The 9987-nt window shown below is 39.4% G+C and overlaps 1 long non-coding RNA gene across 2 annotated transcripts in view; it reads left to right on the top strand.

The window, feature by feature from the left end:
- Positions 1-7516, top strand: part of LOC103744891 — a 58643-nt gene extending 51127 nt beyond the window's left edge. For both annotated transcript variants that reach the window (XR_607728.2, XR_607727.3), the window contains exon 3: positions 7468-7516. This is a non-coding gene — a long non-coding RNA (uncharacterized LOC103744891). The remainder of the gene's footprint in view (positions 1-7467) is intronic.
- The last annotated feature ends 2471 nt before the right edge of the window (positions 7517-9987 follow it).

Raw genomic sequence — 9987 nt, forward strand, 5'->3', positions numbered from 1 at the left:
GTACCATAAAATCTTTTAAGGATTAGATACAAGCTTCCAAATACTTTAGATGTTTTTGGCCTTTGGAATAGAATATATTGCTAAGAGGCCCAAGGACATTGTGAGTTTTAGCCAAAACTGGCTACTTTTCTTTGGGGTCTCTTTTACCCTAACTGCCTAGTCAATTCCTACTTCCTATTCTTATCACACCATCCTCTGAAGAGGTTACCCAAATTGCAGATAGATTAACATTTAAAAAAATGTGCCACATGTGGAACTGGAGAGATGCCTTAGTGGCTAATAGCACTGGCTGCTCTTGCAGAGGACCTGACTCAGTTCCCAGGACCCACGTGGTGGCTGACAACCATTTGTAACTCCAGTTCCAGACAATCTGAAACCCTCTTTTGATCTCTGTGAGCTTTGCGCAGCAATGCTGCACTTACATACATGCAGGCAATACCCTCATACACATCAAAAATAAATAAATTAAATATTTAAAATATGTATCATGTGAAAACTTACTGTTTTATATTTAATAAATGCTAACAACATAAAAAGCCAAGGAACCCAATAGAAAAAGGTCAGCAAAAATATGACAAATGGTTCTTAAATAGAAATATTCATTGCTAATAAGAATAACAGACACATGATCTCGTTGGTAATCAGAGGAACACAAACTAAATCAACTGTGCGTCACTTCCTGCTTGGAAGATTGGAGAAAAATAAATACAAGATAAACCAGTTATTGCAAGGACTTAGAGAAACCAGCTCTCAAACTGGAGACCATGATACCATGAAGTTTGTTAGAGAATTGCCCGACTGAATCAAATCTATGCAGTTCAGAACAGTGCTTTCCATTCGCCTCTGAAGTTTCATACGTAATCACTTAATTTTGGACAGAGGATGTTCAATATAATTTATCTTTATATTGTTGGCAGCAGCCCCAATTGAGGCACAATTAATAATGTTCAATTATCAGGGAAATTTATCGTTCCTCTTTGGGTTCTTAATCTTGTAAATAAAAGGCTTTAGAAATGGAATGAAAAGGAACAATTGTATTAGAGTTTGAGAGAAAAATAACAGGACAGGAAAGCTGTAAATCTTGGCATCTTCCAGGAGGAAGGAGACAGAAAGTCATGTCTTAAAGTTAGACATGGAGGTCAGGGAAACAGTGAGGAAGCTCAGAGTATCAAAGAAAGTATGCTTAGGGTTTTGGCTTATATCCAAAAAAGAGATAAAGAAAAGATTGAAAAAACAAAACAAAACATGCTTAGTGTCAGTCTATGGATCTGAGTTCAGAGCACACTCAATTCCAGGCTCCTGTGTCCCAGAACCAAGATTACACCAAGAATACATATTTAGAAATAGAAATAGCCACAATTTATTAAGAAAGGGAAAGCACTTCCCAGAATAAGAGAGGGCTAGTGAGCTGAAGATAAAAACCTTGGACCACCAGGGGCAATAGGCTCTATAGGACGTTTTCATAGCACCTCCTTTTAAGAGCTTGTCTAGCAGGTGCCTAATGATTAGGTGAAGTCAGGTGAAGAAGGGCTTCTGTCTTCTGTAAATATCTTTGTTTACATGTTAGTTGTGATGCTGCTATCTCCAGTCCCTACTCCACTGCCACAGTTCTATCATTAGAGTGGTTAAAAAGTTCCTGCTATCAACGTGTCTACTGAGGCAATGTATGCAGACACTTAACACAGTGTCTAGTACCACTCAGTGCTATGTAAGTGTCTTCTTTGATTTTCAGCTTTAGGAAAGCAGTGGGTTTGTTTCCCGATTAGTTCACTGTTTCATTCCCTGGACCTAGTGCAAAGGAAGTGCTTCATAATGGTAATGGCCTTTCTATTCCTGCAAAGTTCACGCTTCTGAGTATCCCTCTGTATTGATTCTCTGTCCTGCTCTGACTCCTAGGAGGCTGAGCTGGGGTTCCCCTGTTCCTTTAGATTAGCCTATGAAAATACTAACAAGGATTAAAGGTATTTCTGGTACCTATTCTCTGCCATTTCTGTCAATAAGGTCATTGCCAGCAGCTGTATCCTTCAGCCTATGGCCAGGCTTCCCACTGGGCACCTCTGGCCAGCCTCCCATTGTTATGCTTGAAGAGAGTTCTGCTAACAAAATCACCTTTTCCCTAGTTTCCCTATGTTCTCAACCTTAGGCTTTCTTTTGATGTTAATACCCAGGCACTTCATAATCCCTTGTTTGTCCCTCTGTTTTGTTCACACATTTCTTGTAAGATGCTCCAGCAATGTAAAAATTACAAAATGCTAAGCAGACATTAAATCATGTGAGGCACAACTAACTATCTATCTATCTATCTATCTATCTATCTATCTATCTATCTATCTATCTATCTGCATCATCATCTATCTACTTATATTGAGGACAATTCCACAATGAATGTATTCAAATTTTAAAATTCTTTACTTGAATTTTTGTGTATTTCATATTGAACATCTCAATCAGTCTTAATCATCTTTATACCCTCTTCCCTAGTGGCACCCTCCCAGAATCCCCCCCAAACTGGAATTCATACATTCTGTCATTTGTGTTAAGGCCTATTGTTTCAAGTTAGTGTCCTCAGACATTCCTCAGTGCAAGTTCATCTAATCAGGTCTAGTCACCCTATCTAGAGTCCCTCATGTTAGTAACTCACCCAGGAGTAATCAGTTGCTAATATTTCTTTAGTTAAGATTGGGATCTTCTTTCCGTTTCCACAGTTCTGTGTTGGGGTTTTGTCTGCATGAGTTTGCATGGGTCTTAGTCATGCTAACACCATTGCTGTAGGTTCATATGAGCAGGGTCCGAGGAGCTTGTAGGACTCTATTTCCATGTGGCCCTGCACCTCCTTCCTGTCTCTTACAATCTTTCTGCCCCATCTTCCACAATGCTCCCTGAGCCCTGGGTGGGTGAAGTTTAATATAGGTGTCCTGTCCAAAAAACCAGCATTCTGCAGATGCTTAATCTCTATGCTTTGGCCATTTATGACCTTTTGTGTTCTTGGCCCTCTGTTACATGAGGGAGTTTCATTAATGAGGGTTGAGAGATTCATTAGTGGTCTCATTACCCCTTGTTCTGTTCCATGAGCCTTGGGTGTAGAGGTTGAATTGTAGATGTGCCACTTACACTTGGGCAATTCAAAGACAATGTCTGTGGTAATCTGTAATTGTCTCCATCTGGTGCAAAAGAAGCTTCTTTGATGAGTGGTGACTAGGATACTTGTCTGTAATTATAAGGATATATATTTTGTACATAGGAAGAAATTAAATTAGTCTGGGGATGTGATAGTCTTGGGGTTTTCTCTAAGATCTATGAGCTCTACACCCATGTGTATTTGGATATGCTTACTGTACCACACATGACTTTCCTCTCATTGAGTGGGCTTTTAGTCAAATTAGGTATCTGTTGATTGCCTCCAAGTTAAAAGTGTCACTACTGCACCAGTGTCATATGCTGTGTCAGTCATTGATGTGGTTGTTTGGTCTTGAAGTTGGGAATTCACACTGTGACTGAGATCTATGCAGGAAACAGCCAAAGCAATGTCAGCATTAGTTCAGCATGGAGTATGCTATTTTCCTTCTGTTCCTTTGAGCAATAGTGTTACTGAATTATATTTGAACATGTGTGCAGATTGTAATATTTTTCACTTGCTTCAGCATCATCATGATACAAGTCATGCCTTTAACCCACAATTATTCTCAATTCTTGAAAAAGGCCCCTGCACAAATAAAACTGTTCATTTGAATGAAAATTTTTTAGCCATGTCTTTTTTTTGGGGGGGGGGCGGATCTCATGACCTCATTTGCTCTGGTTTTAATTCTGACTTGGAGTTACTTTATATATTCCATCTGACACTCGAAAACTTGATGCTCTTATAATTAAAAAGTATTACTGCATTTTAATTACTTTGTGTGCAGGCGTGCATACATGTGTGCCTGTACAAACTCTGATGAGTATGTGGAAACCAGAGGACAGCTTGCAGGCATCTGTTCTCTCCTTCCACCATGTGGGTTCCAGGAATCAAACTCAGGTTGTTAGGCAGCAGGAACCTTTCCCCACTGAGCCATTTTGCCACCCCCAATGTTTACATCACTTGCCTCTGCCCTTCAATACTCTGGGTTCTGCTGCTTTTATTATTTATTTATTTAGCCAGGATCAAATACATACCTGAGGAGCTGACTGGTCTAAAAGGCAGCTCTCTTGGATTAGAGTAGGCTTCTTGGAAACGGTCTCTGAGACATGGAGTGGTATGCTGAGGTTGCAGAGGAATTTGTCGAGGGGATAAATATTTAAAGATGCATGGGATACAGCTGAGGGCAGAGAAAGGACTGGCCTACTGTGGAACTGTAATTGAAGCCTGACTCTGTTGGTTGTTCTCACTGGGTTGCCTTACTTCTTCAACACTGAGGTCGAGGATTTAGCTTTTCTGTCCCAGTCACTGAACAACCCCTTAGGAGAGAGGCACGACTTTCTCTGAGCTAGACCCTTGCAACCAGTTGAAGACACTTCCCAGAAAAGGTGAGGTTCTTGTCCTGGTGATCTTGATGCACCTTCAGAGTCCTTTTTGGCACTCTAAGCTCTAGGAGGAAACAAAGGAATATGAAATGAAAGATAGAGAGTCATGAAGCTGTCTTCCAGTTAGCACATAAGAACTCCCAAGCGCTCTCAGAAGTGCATCATGGACCTCAGCGTTTTTGTTTTTATATATACATGCCTGGGTGAGTGTGTAGCACATGCATAGGCACCCACGGAGGCCAGAAGAGCATATCAGATCCTCTAGAGATGGAGTTACAGAGGGTCATGAGCGTCCTGATGTGGGTGCCAGGAACTGAACTCAGGTCCTCTGGAGGATCACCAACTATTCTTAACCACTGGGCCATCTTTCCGGCCTCATTGTCAATTCTTAATTCTCAGTCAGAAGATGTCCATGTGTGGGCTATGGCTTCTTTTTCCATCAACACAGGTCCTAGTTGGGATGCATTCTTCTTTTCTCTTGTCAAATTATTCAAAGTTTCTTATTTGATTGTAAAAATTTGTAACCATTGTGTTATCCACTAAAATTTTGCGCAAATCATTTTGATACAAAAACAACACTAAGAAACTAAAAATTAATACTCATTATTTTCTTTCTCAAGTCTTCTAATAAGCTGCCTGTAGCTTAATGTGCAGCTCGGAGGGTTCTCTTGACACACTGTTACAAATCTTCAGTGTACAATCACCCCAGTTTGAGAGAAAAAAAAATGATAGTATTTTACATTTGTAAGACATGGTAAAGTCTTCAAATTGAGAAAGAACATAGGAGAGGGGAGGGGAAATGGAGATAAGATCTAGACTGTCTTAAAAATCTCAGTGGTGGCACATGCCTTTAATCCCAGCACTTGGGAGGCAGAGGCAGGTGGATCTCTGTGAGCTCAAGGCCAGCCTGGTCTATATAGTGAGTTCCAGGACAGCTGGGGCTACAGGGAGACCCTGTCTCAAAAAGAAAAAAAAAAGAAAAAAAGAGAAAACTCAGTTTACTATTTTCCCAGCTGTGAAAGTTTGAGAAAGTTATTTAATCTTCCTGTGCTTCAGTTTTTCCTAAGTTTTGTAGGCTATGATGCATTTTACAAATAAAATTATTTTAAACACTATATTTTGATACACATAGGCTAAAATAATGCATTATATTCCTGAATAAATTAAAAGATAAGAACAAATTTAAAAGTATTACATATAAAAACTGAACAATATTTAAAGACGGATTGAATAAGTACTTTTCAATCCAGTTTTGAAAGCAAGGCTGTGGGAGGAACAGGACATATGTCTCCTGAAACTGAATTTCCCTTCACTTAGAATGTTCTTAGAAGTCTTGTATCTGGAAAACCTGATGCAAATCTACTGTCAACCATGCAAAAAGCAGAGGCTATGCTCTGAAAGATTACAACAGTACACCTCACTTTGTCATGTAGTTTTTTTATATTTTTATTCCATTTTTGTGCATTTCATACAATACATCTTAATCGTATTCAGACTTTCTTTTGTCTGTACTCGCCCATAGCCCCCCTGCCAGATTTCATGCATTCTGTCATGTATGCTAAGTTTTTGTTCCCGGATGTGCCTCAGTGTCCCTTGAGACTGTTCAACCTACCTAGTCTCACTCCCTTAAAGAAGACCAACTCTCCCTCATCCACAAGTGGTCAGTTTCCAATATCTCCTCAGCGAAGGTTGGGGTTTCCTACCCATTTCCCCACTTATATGCTGGGTTTTGGTCTGGTTTGAGTTTGTGTGGGTCTTATCCATGCTATAAGTTAATAAGAATAAGAAGTCTGAAAATTCTGTTTCCCTGTGGTCATCCACAATTCCTTGCTTTTACAGTCCTTCTGCCCCATCTTCTGCAATGGTCCCTGAGCACTGGGTGAGTGAGGGTTAATGTGGAGTCCTATCCAGGAACACACACTGTAGTACTGTAGTCTCTACATTTTAGACAGTTGTGGCTTTCTGGGTTAATTATCATCTGTTACATGACAAAGCTTCTCTGGTGAGAGTTGAGAGATGCATTAGTATTCTTTCTACCCCCCTTTCAACTTTGTTCCATGAGCCTTAGGTATAGAGATTGAATTGTAGATGTTACTTAGGGTTGGGCATTTCGCAGACACTTATTCTTTGCATTTGACCAGTTGTAGAACTCTCTAATAGGCTCCATCTTTTGCAAAAAGAAGCTTCTTTGATGAATGGTGACAGGTATACTTGTCTGTAAATATAAGGATATATATGTAGCTTGTGGTAAGAAATTATGATTGCTTAGGGGTGTGACAGATATGGGTCTTTCTTTAGGTTCTATGACTTCTCCAGTTGCATGTATTGGTTATGTTTACAGTACCACACATGAGTTCTTTCCCATTGAATAGGTTTTAAATTCAATTAGATTGCTGTTGATTTCCCCCAAGATAAAAGTGCCACTACTGCACCAATAGACTCTACCTCTATTGTAGATGCAGTTTGTAAAGCAATAAACAATGAAAACACTTGGTTAACATGCTAATTGTTTTACTGAATGGGAATAGGAAGTTGGAAACTAAGTACTTGCCCTTTATTCTCTAAAAATAAACAGAAATAAAAATGTATATGAGAATTTTTCCTGGAAGCTCTTTGTGCTTTACAAAAATAACCTTTATTTCATTTATTTACTAATCAATTTTTTAACAATGTGGTTTTTTTTTTTCTTAAAGAATGGGATAGGACAGTCATGCTTTATAAAATTTGGATCCTGTCATCTGAATGTCCCAGTGGTATAGACTTGCTTCTCAGGGTGGTGCCAGTGGGAAGTGATGTAAGTTTTAAGAGGTGTGGCCCAGGGGGAGGTCTTTATCCATTGAAGGTATGCTGCTAAAGGGGCTTGTAGAATCTAGCCCCTTCTTTTGATTACTTTAACTTTCCAATCAGGAGGTAACTGGTTTTGTTCTGTCTAATAATAGTTCTGCCTTGTGTCTTTCTTCACCATAGGTACAAAAACAACAGAGCCCAGTGACTGTGGATTGAAAACCCCAGCTCTGTGAGCCATCATACACCTTTTCTCAAAAGCTGAGTATCTGAGATATTTGGTAGAGCGACAGAAAGCTGACAGACATAAGAGACCCAAATATCTAGTTAAAAAATACAGCTATTTATTCTGTATGTGTGTACATGTCACAGTCTCTCTCTCTCTCTCTCTCTCTCTCTCTCTGTGTGTGTATGTGTAGGAAAGAAAACAGGTTATGAGAGATAGTTCTGTCCTTCCACCATGTGAATCCCAGGGCTTGAACTCATGTCTTTCAGCCTTGGTGGCAGGTGTCTTTGTCTGCTAAGCCATCTAGCTTCCCCCAAATATCTACCTTTATAAAATATCAAATTGGAATTCAGAAATGAAAAATAAGCTTTTCAGACTAATTAAATATACTATTGTCTATAGAACTTTTACATTTTTTATTTCTGGGATATATTATTCCTTTCTTATAGGAATACTAGCTATGTTATATCCATTTTTATGTCCAAGAAAGACTCTTTTATCAACTTCTATGTAAGATCAGAAAGTTCCTATACCAGAAGACCAAACAGACAAGACCCTTAAAAATGATGAATGCAATGTTTGTATTGCAAACTCAGATTACAGCCTAGAAATTGTTGAAAGAAACTGACTTCTTTCTCCCTTTACACACACAGAAATAATGCTGGATCATTTACTTTGTCCTAATTTTTCTTACACTTTCAAGACTGATACACTAATTGTCTTTAAGAAAAGCAATTACTAAGTGTTCCTTTAGACAGGCAAATTTAATGGCTTATTTCTATATTGCATGGAAGAAAAGTCTTTGGGGAAATTATAATATTAGTTCATTTGAAGTTATCTTGAAAGGGTATGCAATCTGCCTTCCTTTTAAAGAAAAAAAGAAAGAGGTAGGATTGTGGTCCAACTCCTACTAAAATAAGCCGTTTCCACCATTATCACCTATACACCAACATGCTGCATTTCTTCCATAATTCCACACCAAGGTTATATGCCTTGATATTTTCATTTAGTGATTAAGTGCTGAATTGACCTTAGTTGGGTTGTGCAAGAGCAGGGAATTAAAGGGAACAAAATAAGACAAACAAAGATGGTCCCTTGGCTGAGATTTGAACTGACAGGCAAGGGGTTAAGAGATAGTGGCATTGTCTAATTTCCTTCTTAAGTTGGAACTTTTGAGGATTCTGTGCATGGGGAGAGCTGCTTTGAGACTGACAATATAAAGAACAGACTAGGACAGTGGAAGATGGTCTTGCTTCTGCAGGGAACTCAGAACAGTTGAACACAGCATTTGAAACTACCAAACCTAACACATGGCTTGAGAGGTTGTTTCCACGTCCGGCCAAGGCTATAGTGTGGCTACTGCGATTTGCTCAGCAGATGTGTGTTCAAGGGAAACAGATTAGGAGCCAAAGAACTGAGCAGAGATTTCGTGGTTTATGCTAATAGCTTTGACAATGCAAATGAGGCATGCTTTTGCTACACGTGGACATAGCTTAGAGTCACTTTGAGAGAGGGCCAGCATCCTGTTCTTTAAAGGTGAGGGTACCCAAAGCAATGAACACAGACTTTATGAGGATAGATTTATAGTAAAGTACTATTGATTGAGAATATCCCCTCTGAAACATGGTGTTTGCAACTGATAGCTACCCTGCACCTCGCCACAAGAGGACACAATAAGGAAGCCTTCATCAGATGCAAGTATCTTGATTTTAGAATTTCTTACCTCCAGAACTATGAAAAAGAAAAGTCCATTCATTGTAAGCTACCCAGCCCTAGATAATCTGTTTTAGCAGCACATAATGGACTACTGTACATCACTCCCAGAATTTTATGATTTAGAATGAATTATTCCCATCTTCATATATAACGCGGAAGAAAGGAATGCTTTTGTCCCATATCATGCCATTTCAGTTCATGTATGGACACCGCTATAGTGTATCTGCCAAACTGATATCTAATCCTTGAGCTTCGGAAGTTCTAAACTGTTATTCACTGTGAATAAGTGCTGTTCATACCTGTTGATCAAACAACTGGCCAATGTGGAGAAAGTAAGAGACTGCAGGATGATTACTCTTGAAGTGGGACACCTTTATGAAATTTTTGTCTCCAGTTGTTCAGGGATCTTTCTGGAAGACGGGGCAGAAAGATTGTAAGAGCCACTGGGGGTGTATGGCCACAAGGAAACAGAGTTTTTCAGACAGCTGAGAAGTTGCTCATATGAACGCACAGCAATAATGACAGCACAAGTCCCACATAGGCTCATGTCAGATGAAATGTCAGTGTAGATATGAGGAAGTGTGTAAGAAACCCCAAACCATACTTGAGGGACTATTGGAAACCAATGGCTTATGGGAGGGGGAGAGTTAGCCTCTTTTAAGGACATGATTCTTGGTAGCTGGCTAGGCTGCCATGGAAAGATCCACACCCAAGGATGTTTAGGAATACAAATTTGACTCTATAGCCTCTCATATATATAT

This window comes from Nannospalax galili, unplaced genomic scaffold, assembly GCF_000622305.1.
Source record: "Nannospalax galili isolate Female #2095 unplaced genomic scaffold, S.galili_v1.0 scaffold803, whole genome shotgun sequence".
Classification (NCBI taxonomy): Eukaryota; Metazoa; Chordata; class Mammalia; order Rodentia; family Spalacidae; genus Nannospalax; species Nannospalax galili.